Below are 14792 nucleotides of genomic sequence, written 5' to 3'. Positions count from 1 at the left end.
AATCTACTGGAGAGATGACACGCCCATACTTGTTTCTTTTTTCTTTTCTTTCTTCTTTTTTCTTTCTCTTCCTTTTTCTTCTTTTTTTTTTTTTCGGGATAGATATATCCTAAACAAGTGATTTTGAGGCAAACATTGAAAAATGCAAGAATGCATAAATGACGCAAATATGTATGAATGATGAATGTCATGAATGTAGCATGCATACTGACAATACTGACAGACAAAGAAGTATATACTGGAGAAGGACCAACGTCGCAATACAACCAGATACTCGGCAAATGTTCTTCAACACGGTGTAGATAACACAGGTGATGAATGGTGCTGTGTGCTTTAAACCTCTCTGGGGAAGATAAGCAATTTTTTCTCACTGAGATGGAAGAATCTTCTTTACTGGAGATGGAAAATCTTCGACACTGGGGATAGAAGAGCTTCTTCACCTCGGGATAAAAGACCTTCTTCACTGGGGATAGAAGAGCTTCTTCACCTCGAGGGATAATTGCTTCAAGAATTCTTTTCTGGGACAAGAATACCGTTGTCTCAACAATTTTTCCGGGAGAATCCTTTTGTTCATCCTATGGAGACGACTGCTGATGTTCCTTCTGTTGTTCACAACTCAACGGAAAATTTCGCTTTTATTTTGAAAAGAAAAGTGAAGTAAATTCATTTAAAACTTATTTTTCTTTTTTCAAAAGTGAATAACACGAATAAAGCGTCATTTTGCAAGCTAAAAGGAATTAGAGAATGCAAACAAATGGGCACAAGGCTCAAATTTATTTAATAGGATGGTGATCAGCCAAAGGCGTGATTCCATGGAGTATTTACAAAAGTTGGAAATGGTAATTATGCGGAAAAGGCTACATTGAAAGCAATAACCACTATTCCCCCCAACAACTTTGAGTTCCAACTGTGCTTGTCGCTTCAGATTGGCGATGATTTGATTGAAGATCCTTTGATGAAGTACAGACTCTTCAGGTGACGAAGTACAGACTGATGCAGTTACTTTGTCATAAATCCCTAATTTTTGCCTAGATTGCCCTTTCAGGTTTTCAATCTACCAGGATGGATTTTTCTGTTTATTGTCTCTAATTTTTGCCTGGACCGCCCTTTCGGGTTTTCAGTCCACCGAGACGCTCATTTTTGCCTAAGTCGCCCTTTGCGGGTTTTCAACTTACCGAGCTGTTCTTTTCTTTTTTAGACAAAGTATTTCTTGACTGCATCAGCATTCACAGGATATGGGAGTTCATCACCATCCATGGTTGTAAGAATCATGGCGCCGCCAGAAAATGTTCTTTTGACAACATACGGGCCTTCGTAATTAGGAGACCATTTGCCCCTAGAATCTGGTTGAAAAGACAAGATCTTTTTAAGCACGAGGTCGCCTTCTTGAAATTCACGAGGTCGAACCTTTTTGTTGAAAGCTTGTTTCATCCTTGCTTGGTATAACTGTCCATGGCATAGAGCAGTCATGCGTTTTTCTTCGATTAAGTTCAACTGATCGTATCTGTTTTGACACCATTCAGCCTCTGATAACTTAGTCTCCATGAGAACTCTCATTGATGGGATTTCAACTTCTACGGGGAGCACAGCTTCCATGCCGTATACTAGAGAAAAGGGAGTTGCCCCTGTTGAAGTACGCATTGAAGTACGGTACCCATGTAAAGCAAATGGCAGCATTTCATGCCAGTCTTTGTAAGTGACGACCATTTTCTGGACGATCTTCTTAATGTTCTTGTTAGCAGCTTCAACGGCGCCGTTCATTTTTGGTCTGTAAGGAGAAGAGTTATGATGCTCAATCTTGAATTCCTCACACAATTCTTCCATCATTTTATTGTTCAAGTTTGAACCATTGTCAGTAATGATCTTGCTGGGAATACCATATCGGCAAATGATGTTATTCTTGATGAACCTCACAACCACTTGTCTTGTAACATTGGCGTAAGATGCTGCTTCGACCCATTTGGTGAAGTAATCAATTGCTACCAAGATGAAACGATGACCGTTTGAAGCTTTTGGCTCGATCATTCCAATCATGTCGATACCCCACATGGAAAAAGGCCATGGAGATGAGAGAACGTTGAGTAGAGTCGGTGGCACATGGATCTTGTCTGCGTAGATCTGGCACTTGTGACATCTCTTCACGTGTTTGTAACAGTCAGATTCCATTGTCAACCAATAGTATCCTGCTCTTAACATTTTCTTGGACATTGCATGCCCGTTTGAATGAGTTCCAAAGGACCCTTCATGCACTTCATGCATTAACATGTCTGCTTCGTGTCTGTCCACGCATCTGAGCAAAACCATGTCGAAGTTTCTTTTGTATAGCACATCTCCGTTCAGGAAGAAACTGCCAGAAAGTCTCCTTAGAGTTTTCTTATCTTTGTTTGATGCCCCAAGCGGGTACTCTTGAGTTTGAAGGAAGCGTTTGATGTCGTGAAACCACGGTTTATCATCGATGACTACTTCAGTTGCAAACACATAGGCGGGCCTTTCGAGGCGCGTGATTCTGACTGTAGGCATATCATTCCAGTGATTAACTTTAAACATGGAAGATAGAGTAGCCAAGGCGTCTGCCATTCGATTCTGATCTCGAGGTATATGATGCAATTCAACCTTGTTGAAGAAAGTCAACAGACGTCTTGCATAATCTCTGTAAGGAATCAAACCAGGGTGGTAAGTTTCCCACTTGTCTTTGATTTGGTTGATCACAAGGGCTGAATCTCCATATATGTCGAGGATCTTGATCCTTAAGTCAATGGCTTCTTCGAGACCCATGATACAAGCTTCATATTCTGCGATGTTGTTGGTACAATCAAATAGTAATCTGGCAGAGAACGGGATATGAGTACCCTTGGGAGTGATGATTATTGCCCCAATTCCATTGCCAAAAGCGTTTACTGCTCCATCAAAAATTAGGCCCCATCTTGATCCAGGCTCAGGACCTTCTTCAGGTAACGGTTCGTCACAATCTTTCATCTTCAAGTACAAGACATCTTCATCAGGAAAGTCAAACTTGAGAGATTGATATTCATTAATTGGTTGATGCGCCAAATGATCGGCGAGAATGCTTCCTTTGACCGCTTTTTGAGCACGGTATTCAATGTCATATTCGGATAACAGCATTTGCCATCGGGCAATCCTTCCTGTTAAGGCAGGCTTTTCAAAGACATACTTGATCGGATCCATTCTGGAGATTAACCAAGTAGTATTGTTGATCATGTATTGGCGGAGACGTTTTGAAGCCCAAGCCAAAGCACAACATGTTTTTTCGAGCATGGAGTAACGAGACTCACAGTCTGTGAATTTCTTACTCAAGTAATAGATGGCATGCTCCTTCTTACCGGTTTCATCTTGCTGTCCAAGCATACAACCCATGGATTCTTCTAACACCGTAAGGTACATGATTAATGGTCTTCCTTCAACTGGAGGAATCAATATTGGTGGTTCTAACAGGTACTCTTTGATACTGTCGAACGCTTTCTGGCAATCTTCAGTCCATACAACCCCTTGATCTTTGCGGAGAAGCTTGAAAATTGGCCCACATGTAGCAGTCATTCGAGAGATAAACCTGGAGATATAGTTCAATCGTCCGAGAAACCCTCTTACTTGCTTTTCAGTTTTTGGTGCAGGCATCTCTTGAATAGCTCTGACTTTGTCGGGATCTACTTCGATACCTCTTTGGCTGACAATGAAACCCAAGAGTTTTCCAGATCTAACCCCAAAAGTACATTTGTTAGGATTCAAGCGAAGCTGATATTTCTTTAGTCGTTGAAACAACTTCAAAAGGTATTCAATATGTTCTTCTTCTGTGCTGGACTTGGCTATCATGTCGTCCACATAAACTTCTATTTCTTTATGCATCATGTCATGAAAGAGAGTAGTCATTGCCCTTTGGTAAGTTGCGCCGGCATTCTTTAATCCAAACGGCATCACTTTGTAGCAAAAGGTACCCCATGGGGTGATGAAAGATGTCTTCTCCATGTCTTCAGGAGCCATCTTGATCTGATTATAACCGGAGAACCCGTCCATGAAGGAAAAGACGTTGAACTTAGCGGTGTTATCAACCAGCATGTCGATATGTGGTAATGGAAAGTCATCTTTTGGACTGGCCCTGTTCAAGTCACGGTAGTCAACACACATTCTGACTTTGCCATCTTTCTTCGGAACTGGCACTATGTTGGCCAACCATTGAGGATACTCAGAGGTGACAAGAAAACCTGCGTCGAGTTGCTTTTGAACTTCCACTTTGATCTTGTTAGCCATATCAGGGTGAGTCCTTCGTAATTTCTGCTTAACTGGCGGACATTCTGGCTTCAATGGCAAGTAATGCTGAACAATATTGGTATCCAACCCAGGCATGTCTTGGTAGGACCAGGCAAACACGTCAACATATTCTTTGAGAAGGTCTGTCAACTTACTCTTGATATCAGCATCAAGCAGTGATCCAATGGTCACTTCTTTTTTGTCTTTTTCAGAACCCAAGTTGATCTTTTCTAAAGGCTCTTTGTGAGGCAGAATGGCTCTTTCCTCGTGCTTAAGTAGTCGAGAGATCTCGTCCGGGATCTCCTCTTCTTCCTCTTCTTCGGCTTCGAACACAGGAAACTCAAAGTTGGGAGAGGGCATAGGGTTATTGCATTCAATGGGTTTATCAATAGTAAATCTGCACATGTGATTTATATCTATTTCAGAAAATTTATGAATGCAGGAGTGTATGCAGATCTTTTTGAAAAGTTTTTTTTTTTATTTTATTTTGGTTTTTTAGGATTACCATTTCCAGAAAAAAGCACAAAATAAAACACATAATGTAGGGAATTCAAAATGACGCTTTATTTATGATTCATTTTTGAAACAAAGCCCTAAACACAAACTCATTTGCCTTGGGCAGGACAAAGAGGGAAACTTTTAAAACAAAGCCCTATACACAAAGTTATTTGGGCGGAACATTTAAAAGCAAAGCCCTATAAAACATCTCTCTGCTTTGGGCAAGGCAGGAGGTCAAAATAACAGCGAGGTGATTACTTTGAGCGGCGAACAACATTCGGAACGTCGACAGCTTTCCAATAGCAACGAACTCCTCTGTGTATTATGTATTCAGGAAAATTCTCCTCAGAATTATCCCCAGTATTGACATTGACCGCTGGTCGAGCAGGATTTGAGGATCCTGGTTTGTCACCCTTGTTCTTTGTAGAGTTGAAACGGTCTTCTTCTACTTCTTGAAGAGCATAAGATGAGTCACAATCTTCAGAATTTTCAGGGTGTTCTTCCCAGTCTTCAGGATGAAGAGACTCATTGTCAGCGACACTTTCTGAGTCAGTTGCGGGACCATCTTCCCCTTCATCTTCAAAAATGGCATTTATGTGATAATAACCATCTTCAGGATTGTTAATCTTGGCAGATGCATTGAATCCGAAATCTCCAGTAATTTCAGGCTGCTGAGAAAATTGACAGGGCTGATAAACCTCTTCTGGTTGACTATCATATTCAAAGGAATCTCCCCATCCAGTTGGTTGGATGTCCTCAATCGCAATCTTGTAACTTTCAGGTGCAGTATATTTCACCATATAATCAAATTTCCCACTTGGTTGTCCCAAGGTGTCCCAGATTTCTGCAGGAACAGGCTCAGTTTCTTCGCCATTGGATTTCTCTAAAGGAGGATATGGTTCTTCCTGAGATATGTATCCCGAGTCATTGAGATAACATTTCCATTCTTCTTCAGGATCGGGTAAACCTTCTTCGATGCATTCTTTGATAAGGACATTAACCTCTTGAGGAATTGGGTTAAGGAATCCTCCACTAATGAATGTTTCTTTGATCGGACGAAGGGTTTCATCCTTCTTGGTGCAGTTTGAGAATGTTGGTGAACATCCGAGACCTGCTCTAGTTTCATTCTTGGTAGGGATAACAACTTGCCCCCAGCCAGTGGTAGTTCCATCTTTCACTACTTTTACCGCCTCTTTGTAAGAAGAGATTGATGCTTTCTTTCTGGAAGATTCGTCTTCTAAAGAGAGACCTTGGAACTGCGTTCCTTCCACATCATCAGCACTTATGAAAGAGAAATTGGATAAATGGCTCACCATCAAGGCTTGCTCTCCACTTATTGTTACCAATTTTCCATTTGTTACAAACTTTAACTTTTGGTGGAGCGTAGAAGTTACTGCCCCTGCTTCATGGATCCATGGTCGTCCTAACAGACAGCTATAAGCAGCTTGTATGTCCATGACCTGGAAGATGATTTGGAACGTATGGGGACCAATTGTCATGGGAAGGTTGACTTCGCCGATAACAGATTTTCGCGATCCATCAAATGCTTTGACAACTACACCACTGAACTTCATAGGCATTCCTTGGTAAGACAAGCGAGCAAGAGTCGTCTTTGGCATCACATTCAAGGAAGATCCGGTGTCTACCAACACATTAGACAAAGAATCTGACTGACAATTCATAGAAATGTGCAAAGCAAGATTGTGATTTTTACCCTCCTCGGGGAGTTCTTCATCACAGAAGCTTAAATTGTTACAAGCTGTTATGTTGGCTATTATCCCATCAAAATGGTCAACAGTCACATCATGATCTACAAAAGCTTGATCCAAAACTCTCATCAGGGCTTCCCTGTGGGCTTCAGAGTTTAAAAGCAATGAAAGTATTGAGATCTTCGAAGGAGTCTGCATAAGCTGATCCACAATCTTGTATTCACTTCTTTTGATGAGCTTCAAAATTTCATCAAAGTCAGGATTGACATTGGTTCCACTGGATTGACCAACATCAGTGTTCGTATTACTAACAGGAGTTTCCACAGGGTTCCCCACTGGTGTATTCACAGGATTTTGCCCGGATGCAGGAGCAACAGGCTGTTTCGGAGGTAGCGGAGTATACACACGTCCACTTCTTGTTACACGACTTACATCAGCAATGTTTTCAACAGATGAGAGAGTAGGCAAAGGAACTTCTTGTCCATCTTTTATCATTGTAGCATTGTAGTTGTATGGAACTGCCTTGTCAGAGTTATAAGGAACAGGTCCAGGTAGACAAATGATCAAAGGAGCAATAGGAGCCTTCGGCTTATTGTAAGTAACTTCCATGCGCTCAGGCATGTTGAAATGAGGAACGATGACGTTAACTGTAGGCATTTCCGAGTTGATATCTGAGACTAAAAGCTCATGCGGATAACATCCTATCATGTTAACTTCATTTTCATCCCTATTTCTGTAGATCTCAATAGTACCATTATCTAGCAAAACTTGGAGATCTCTTCTCACAATCGAACATCCGTGAGGATCTACACAACATATTCTACAGGAACCATATTGATGCTGGCGAAAACTTGGCCCTCGACAGAGAGTGGCGTGCATTTGTACCAAATCTGCTCTTGAGAAATTGATATTATAGACTCGGTACGGACCAGGACATCCATTCACCATGTTTATCACATGCCCTCCATGATTAGGCAGCGGATTTGCTTGCACATTAGGATTCGAATTTCTGAAAGAGAGAAGATTAGATCTAACCAACCTCTGAACTTCATATTTCAAAGCTATGCAATGCTCAAGATCATCGCCAGGTGCCCCTTGATGATAAGGGCATGAGACCTCAGCTTTGTACCACCATGGGAGTCTCTCAGGTACTGGTGGTGGTGCTTTAGTTTGAATAAGGCCTCTTTCAATCAGTGCAGGGTACAATTCTGTGTAGGTCATTGGAATCGGATCGAACTGTGGAGCTCTTTGTACTCGATTCTGATTATTGTTTAACTGCTGAGCCTGTGGTCGAGGCTGTTGTTGTTGAAATTGCGGAGTAAACCCCGGATTCGGTGCGGTATTAACGACTGGTGTGATAGAAGCAACCTGTCGCTGACGATTGACATTTCCTCTTGGCCTCCCTTGGGATACCATGTCAACACTTTGTTCTTTCTTCTTTGGGAAACCACTTCCGAACTTTTTGGTTCCACTTGAAGATCCACCTTCTTTAGTCAGACGTCCGGTTCGGACTCCTTCTTCTAGACGCATCCCCATGTTTACCATTTCGGTGAAATCACTTGGAGCACTAGCAATCATGCGTTCATAATAAAACGGACTGAGAGTATTTAAAAAGATCTTCGTCATCTCTTTCTCTTTTAACGGTGGATTAATCTGAGCAGCGGTTTCTCTCCATCGTTGGGCATATTCTTTGAAAGCTTCATGGTCTTTCTGAGCCATGGATCGAAGCTGATCTCTGTCTGGAGCCATATCCGAGTTATACTTGTATTGTCGGACAAAGGCCTCACCTAGGTCATTGAATGTTCGAATATTAGTGCTATCCAAGCCTGTGTACCACTTCAGTGCGGCACCCGTCAAACTGTCTTGAAAGTAATGGATAAGCAACTGATGATTATCTGCATAAGTAGACATCTTCCTAGCATACATCACAAGATGGCTTTGTGGACAAGAACTACCTTTGTACTTCTCAAAGTCAGGGACCTTGAATTTAGCAGGTATTTGTACACTGGGAACCAAACATAGCTCCTAGGCATTCTTTCCAAACAAATCTTTTCCACGAATAGCCTTGACTTCCAATTGAATCTTGTTGAATTGTTCTTGGAGATCTCCTACAAGGCTTCGCTGATTTGTGCTATCACCCTGATCATGATAAACCTCATTGTCTCCGTAAGGAACAGTGTGAACCATAGGAGTCGGAACTGTCATAGTGGGTTGAGAAAGTGCCATAGTGACTTGAGAAAAAGTTACCCCCTGATTTGGAGTGAACTGTGAACTCTGAGCAGCAGGCGCTTCAGTTGTGGATGTTTGAACCCCAGAAACATTATGGCGGAAACCTGTACCAAAGCTGAAAGGCGTGCCCCAACCTTCTGGCATGGAGAAAGATGGAATGCCGAATGCAACCGTAGAAACTGGAGTAGTGACTTCAGATGTTACTGTTGCTTGACTGTTGGGTGGCGGCGGCTGATTCTGTGCGGCCATTAAGGAGTCAACTAGAGTAGTGAGACTTTCCAATTTTTCCTGAAGGGTGGTCACCGTACCACGGAGCTCAATATTCTCTTGTTCAGAGTGTTCCATTACTCTTCTTCTGCTTGAACGAGTATTGTATCTGTGATCTGATTGCGAGCGCGGTCGAGAAACTTTGAGACGCGACAGCTTGACGATCTATTGGAGAAAGATCCAAAAGATAAGACTCTATACAACAGACTCGATATGCAGAATGATGTATGCAAAAAGAAATTTATGATTTTTTCCAAATATTTTAAAGATTATTTCCTTGCAAACATTTGTACACAAACTGATCTTTTATTCATTCATTTTTTTTATTTTTTTATTTTTATTGCAATAACGGGAAATGTTACAACATTGGAGTGTAGCTCCTTACAAAAGCAAATGATAAATAAAAAGCTAAACAATCCTAAGCATCTTCATCAGACGAAGAACCAAATGCATTGTGCAGCTTGAGCTTCATGATTTCTTTCCCATAGTAAGCTTTCAATTCGGCCTTTTCGGTCTTTAGCTTGTCAACAATATTCTTCCAATCGTTAGGAGTTGGAGCGTTGCTTGTTGAACCTTCAGGTTTTTTCTTGCTTTCTTTGATGTACCTCTTGATTGCAGCGTCTTTCTGACGAATCTTCTCATCTTTACTCACGAGCCATCCATCTTGACAGTAGAGAGTTTCTTCGTGATCTTTCACTTGTTTCTTCAACCTTCTGTTTTCCATATCGGTCCTACGAAACTTGTGCTCCCAAGAATTTTTCTCTAACCTCATCTTGGCTAAAGTGTCTTGGTATTCCTTCATAGTGGGAATAGGAATATTGGGTAGTTGAGATACCACAAGAGACATGGGTTTTTCATGATCATAAGGCATTTGAAACTCCTTTGCTCTTTTCTTTACCCAGCAGGTGTAGGCGTCCGTAGCAATGCAATTCCTTTCCTCACCTTTTTCTTTCCATCGGACGTCGTACCAAGCTCTCATCATTCTTGTCTTCAACCTTTGAGGGATCTTCCCTTTCTTGATAGAAGTAGCTTTCTACTGCGAGACCAACAGGTTTAACTGAATTTGCATACCCGAGTTGTCGTCGGGCTAAGATCGGATTGTAGTTAATTCCTCCTTGTGTACCAATGAGAGGTACGTTGGCGAATTCTCCGCAACTATCAATGGTTTCTGTACCACAGCGAGCCAAGGTATACCAACGGATATCATTATTAGTAAGAGACATAAGTCTTCGAGGCCAACGCAAACCTTCTCGGTTTTCTGTGAAAATAGGAGACTCAGGTAAGTGTGAAACAATCCATTTGAACAATAGAGGTGCACAACATACAATGATTCCACCGCCTTGGCGATTCCTATGATGGACAGAGAAATACATGTCACCAAGCAAAGTCGGAACAGGATTTCCAATCAGAAAAATCTTTATGGCATTGACATCAACAAAGTTGTCGACATTGGGAAACAGAACCAACCCATAGATGAGCAAGGCTAGTACAGCTTCAAAAGCTATCATGCTACCAATTTCGATGAAATCAAAGGCTTTCTTTACCAGGAAGTGTGAGGTTAAACCCGGGAGGTTTCCTTTGGTAGTCCAATTACTCTCTACTTCAGACTTTTTCAAATGGATACTTGTTGCAATGACATGTGACTTAGGAATGGCTTCCAAACCATTGAAAGGTATTTTGTCAGACACAGGAATACCCAAAAGATTGGCATATTCTTCCAAGGTTGGTACCAACTGGTAGTCTGGAAAGGTGAAACAACGGTAGACGGGATCATAGAACTGAACCAAAGTTTTGAGAAGTCCTTCATCAACATGAGTGTTCAAGATAGGCAAAAGTTTTCCATAACTTTTCCTAAAATTGGAAGGATTTTGTACAGAAGATGCTAACTCTATCAGTTTTCCCACATCAGGCGCTTTGAAACCGTATTTTTTGGTATGCCTTTTTACTTCTTCCATGACTAAATCCTAAAATGTTTGCAAAGAAAATTTCTCTAAATCTTTGGAAAAATCATGTTTTTATGAGAAAAAATGGGTTTTTTTTTTGAATGTATGAATGCGTGGATGCATGAATGCCACATATTCAAACATGGTAAAACAGACATGGTAATGGTAACGCAAACATGGTACACAAACATGGTAATTCAAACATAGTACACACAGGTTTAAAGGTCCAGCGTCACGAGCATGAGGTCAGAGAACCAAATAGGGATAGATCTAGTTAATCACCTGTACAACATGTTCTACTGATACGTCAGAGTCTACATTTTTCTTTCGGATATTACCGGCTTTCACAACTAAACTGATGAGCCAGAAATATTCTCAAGAAAAACTCGTCTGAGTGTGGTTCTCCGCATGACAACTATCCAAGTCTTCACCTGGATCGTTTCTGCACCACGTCCTAATAAGGCCAGGATGGGTTGGGGTTCTACGGTCTCTCAGCTTCTACAGTTCAATGCGGCAATAATGTCTTCGCTACGAAAGCATGCTAAACATATATTACCAACAAGGAACCTCCACTGAGCGGAAGGATTCTCAAGTGCGCTTGCACATGACTATACCCTCCACCTAATTTCTTATGTGTACTTAATCCGGGTTAGGATTTGTCCATAATGTATCACTTGTAACAGAACCACACAAGTAACAGAACCAAAGAATCACACATGTAACAAAAATTAAAATAAAAACAATAATTAGAAATAACCCTTCCTTTGGAAACAATAAAAAGATAATCCCCAGTGAAGTCGCCATTTTTCTGTCGCGGGCGAAAAATCGTTTTGTTCCTCTTTTTTGTGGGATGAGATACCTGATGCCTTCTTTGGGCTCGAGTGCTCATAAAAAATGATTTTTCTTTGTACCGACCAAACTTTTTATTATTTCCAAAGGAGGAAAAGGAAAAAAGCTGCAATAACCTAAAAGTGGGGGGAGATCTTGGGTAAGAGGGTTGGTTATACGAAGGGAAGGTATTAGCACCCAACGTATCTGTAGTACTCTACAGGGTTCTTTATTGTTTTTCATTCTATGTTACGGTGAAGGTTCTGTTGTGAAATAGGTGGGACCTAAGGTGTTTGTTTGATTATGCTCGCAAAGATCATCGCGATCCTCTGCATACATATCCCTTAGAGGGAATCAGAGCATCTGTAGCTCGGGGTCTACGGGTGCTAAGGGTTGAATGGTTTTTTTATTTTGTTTTGCTCGCCAAGGATCGACCTTGTGCCTACGTATTCTCAAAGGGATGTTGAGAAAGTCAGAGCAATTGTAGTTCCCACTTATGCTAGTGGAAGCAAAGGAAAATAGACAAATGTCGTCTAAATGCTAGATGTATCTAATCTATATCATCACATACATCTGTTTGATTTTGTTTGTTTGTTTAACCAGCCTTGTGGCAAAAGTTTCAATGAAGTCAGCCTTGTGACAAAAACTTTGATTAATCAGCCAGCCTCGTGGCAAAAGTTTCAATGAAGTCAGCCTTGTGACAAAAACTTTGATTAATCATCCAGTACGGTGGTAAAACAGTTTGATTGATTAGCCAGCCTTGTGGCAAAAAGTTTGATTTTGATTGATTGATTGTTTGTGATGATATATAAGAGATACTCCTAGCATAGAGATGAAAAATGTCTAATCTCCTAGGGTATTTGTGTTTGGATATTGGGGGATGCTTATAAGAAGCCCGTGGGTCCTTGTACGAAGCCCAAGAGGAGGCTATCCGAGGGTCCTTGCATTGTAAGCCCAAGAGGAGGCTATGGGAGGGACAATCCAGGGTCCTTGCATTGTAAGCCCAAGAGGAGGCTATGGGAGGGACACTCGTTTGTACAAAGCCCAAGGGGAGGCATGGTATAGTTGGTTTGAGCTCTTAGAGCGATTTCACCGGGAAACCATACTCTATGTCCTAACCTAAACTAGTGGAGATTCTTTGCACGAAGCCCAATAGGAGGCTATGGGGAACCTAGTGTTGTACTAAGTTGAAAAAGCATATAACACAATCACAAGTATGAACAAGTACGAACAAATATGAACAAGTACATGAACAAATATGAACAGTTATATATATATATGACAAAGTGTGTGTATATAATGGAGTTTATGAAGGAAATATACTGTCATACCCTAATTTTTGACCCCCCTGAGATGACATATCTTCAGGATTTTTCATCAGGTCAAGACAAGTTCCCAGAGCAGTCACTTCTCCATCTGGTATCCAATCGAGGATGCTCAAAGACAAGAAAGCTCAGGCAAAGGATCAATCAATACAAGGATTAGTCCCTAATACAATCATGAGGCTCAAAGACTTCACTTTTCTCATCTATGATTGATTAGACATCCAGTCATATGAGTACAGGTTTACTCAGGTCACCAGACTAGGGTTTTGAACCTATCAAGGACTGAAATCAGGGATCACATTTGGGAAACCCTAAAAAACCTCAGAGGGTCATTCAAAGACATCAATCATCTTCAAATAACTCATATTACAAGGTCTACTGGGCATCACACTTCAATTCAAAGTCTACAGTCATTACTTTCACATGGTCGACAAATTAGGGTTTTGACCTAATTCACCAAGATAGTTGACTTCTGATCAGGGCATGAATCCAAAACTCAAGACATGATTCAAGGATCTCTACTACCTCCATATAATCCATTTATATCATCCATTTGGGGAGAAGATCTTATTTCTACACAAAAGCCCAAAAATTCACTTTGTCAGGAAAAAGTCAACTGTGAAGGATCATCATTGACTTTTAAGGTTTTTGGTCAAAAAATGACTTTCAAAGATCAATATCATCAATATATGGATGTCAAAGTCATTTGGCCAAAGAAATTCAAAGAAATTCATCAAGGAGCGAAAAGTCGGGAATTAGGGTTTTTTGAAGGCATGGTGAGATCTCAAAATTTCACCTACACAACTCAAAAAACTTCCAACATGAAAGTTGTAGATCTTGGAAAATAAAACAACATCTTACAAGGGAACTTTTTTCAAAAGATCAACCATTTATGAAGTTTTGGAAATTTTGAAGTTTAGGTCATAAACACTTAGAAATTTTTCTAAGTGTTTTAACCTAGTTTTCATCCAACTTTAGGCTCATTTTTCACAAATTTCCTAAATGATTCTGAAGAAGACATAAACTAATGATTTGAAGTAGATGTTTAGGGCTTTCCAAATTGTGTTCAACCTTCTCCAAATTCAATTTGAGCTAGGAGTTATGCTTGTTCAAAGTTGGCCTCATGAAGTAAAATTATAGGTCATGGACACTTTTGGACTTTGCAAATTTTGTGCAAATAACCTCTCTTATGGATGCTACACGACCCATAACACATCTGAAACCATGCCATGCATTCATTTTTACCATGCCATAAGAATTGAAGAAGATTCTAAAAACAAGAACATGTGATTATGTAATGATTACATTTGTGAATTTATGGCAAATTGATGAATCACCCAAGGAATCTTCTCACCAACCAATTAGAGCTCATTTCTGGCTCAGAATTGTCCCCTAAGATCAAGCAAAATCGAGGGCTAGGGGATTGATCAAATGGAATCAAAATTCTCATCATTGCATAAGAGATATTTGCAAAATTCCTTCATGGCTAAGAAAGCAAATCAACTTCACTAAGGAAGCTCACTCCTCTGCAGCTATACTGATCCATTTGCCTATAAATACAGATGCATTCCTCATTCAAAAATACACCAAAGCAACCATATTACTTGCTTTCTCCTTCTCTCCTCTTGTTCATTGTTTTTCAAAGTTCTTTGGCAAGAAGAATCGATTTCTTCAAACCAAAGCTTATCTTTGGGAAGTGAGCATTCTAACATCTCAAGGGAGGTCATTTG

Source organism: Vicia villosa, linkage group LG2, assembly GCF_029867415.1.
Source record: "Vicia villosa cultivar HV-30 ecotype Madison, WI linkage group LG2, Vvil1.0, whole genome shotgun sequence".
Taxonomy (NCBI): Eukaryota; Viridiplantae; Streptophyta; class Magnoliopsida; order Fabales; family Fabaceae; genus Vicia; species Vicia villosa.
Note: the sequence above shows the minus strand (reverse complement) of the source record.